This window comes from Calidris pugnax, unplaced genomic scaffold (assembly GCF_001431845.1).
Source record: "Calidris pugnax isolate Ruff unplaced genomic scaffold, ASM143184v1 scaffold392, whole genome shotgun sequence".
Taxonomy (NCBI): domain Eukaryota; kingdom Metazoa; phylum Chordata; class Aves; order Charadriiformes; family Scolopacidae; genus Calidris; species Calidris pugnax.
The window spans coordinates 147848-149641 of NW_015091102.1; the positions used below are offsets into that span (position 1 = coordinate 147848).

Genomic DNA, 1794 nt, shown 5'->3' on the forward strand with positions numbered 1-1794 from the left:
AGGGGTTTTTCTCTCCACGGGTTGAGGTTGACCCTGGAGTAACGTTTGGGGTGGGTTCAGGGTCTCACCCCCCCCTCACCCCAGGGGCCGCGGGGCCGGCGGGTGCCTCTGTCGCTTTGCGCTGTGTCTGCTGAGTATCTGTCGCGTGGGGGCCGGAGTCTGTCACCAGTATGTCACCAGTATGTCACCAGTATGTATGGCACTAGCATGGCGGTAGCATGTCACTAGCGTGTCCCGTGTAGCCTGTACATGCCTTCACCCCCAGTATTTTTGCAGCGCGGAGTAACTTCCCAGTCGCCCGGTGGCCAGAGTTACGGCCCCGGGGAATAATTAGCCTCCCCCGAGTACTTTTTGGGGTGAGAAAGGTGGATATTGGGAGTATCCTGGTGGCTGGAGTATCCCCGGTGCGCGCCTGGAGTAAAGCTGGTGTAAGGACGGGGTGTCCCTTCTTTGGCCCGGGGTGGTGTTTTCCTGGAGGATCTCTGGAATCTCTTGAGTACCCCCAGAGTATCCTCCGAGTATCCCCGGTGTCTTTAAGGTGTTTTCCAGGGGTGTTGCTGGAGCAAGGAAGGAGTATCCCTGGTGTAGGCTGAGAGGGGGGGTGTGGAAAACGAGTAGCCCCCCAAGTAACGGGGATGTGGCTGCAGCCCCTGAGTGGGAGGAAGGGATGAGAGCACTTGGAGTAACTCTGGAGTATCCCTGGAGTATCCTTAGTGTATCCTGGGAGTACCTCAGGTGTATCCCAGGAGTATCTTTAGTGTATCCCGGGAGTATCCCTAGAGTACCTTTAGTGTATCCTAGTATTATCCCAGGAGTATCTCTAGTGTATCCCAGGAGTATCTCTAGTGTGTCCCAGGTGTATTCCAGGAGTATCCCTAGAGTATCTTTGGTGTATCCCAGGAATTTCTTCTGTGTATCCTGGGTGTATCCCAGGAGTATCCCTAGAGTACCTTTAGTGTATCCCAGGAATATCTTTAGAGTATCCCTGGAGTATCTTTAGTGTATCTCTGGTGTATCTCCAGAATAAAGCCTGGAGTAACTCAGGAGTATCCCTGGAGTATCTCGGGTGTTGTTACACGTTGTCCCCAGAGTTGCTGCGTCTCAGGAACATACCCCCAGTAACTGCAGCGTAGAGCCTGGAGTGCCGCAGCTTGGGGTGTCCCCAAGAGAGGGGACCTGGAGTAGGTGAGGAGGAGACCTGGAGTATGTGAGGAGTATTCCTGGAGTATCTCTGGCGTGTCTTAAGGCGTATTCCTGGAGTATGTGAGGAGTATTCTTGGAGTATCTTGGAGTATCTCCAGTGTGTCTAGAGAGTAGACCTGGAGTATGTGAGGGGTAGACCTGGAGTATCTCTGGGGTGTCTTAAGATGTAGACCTGGAGTATGTGAGGAGTATTCCTGGAGTATCTTGGAGTATTTCTGGGGTGTCTAGAGAGTAGACCTGGAGTATATGAGGAGTAGACCCAGAGTATCTCTGGGGTGTCTTAAGGAGTATCCCCAGAGTGTCCAAGGAGTATCCCCAAAGTATCTCTGGGGCATCTAAGGAGTAGACCTGGAGTATCTTAAGGAGTATCCAGGAGTGTCTACGGGCTAGACCCGGAGTATCTCCCGTGTGTCTCAGGAGTATCCCCGGAGTATGTGAGGAGGATCCCTGGTGTATCTCAGGAGTACACCCAGAGTATCCCCGGTGTGTCTAGAGAGTATCCTCTGAGTAAACAGCCCGATGCGAGTGTCCCCGGGGTGTGTACTCTGTGTACCCCCAGAGTATTACCCAGCGTAACCCTGCACCCTCCCC

General features: G+C 53.4%; 1 protein-coding gene across 1 annotated transcript in view; it reads left to right on the plus strand.

The window, feature by feature from the left end:
• Window positions 1-1794, plus strand: part of LOC106897386 (chromodomain-helicase-DNA-binding protein 3-like) — a 132178-nt gene that overhangs the window by 126317 nt on the left and 4067 nt on the right. The window lies entirely within an intron of this gene.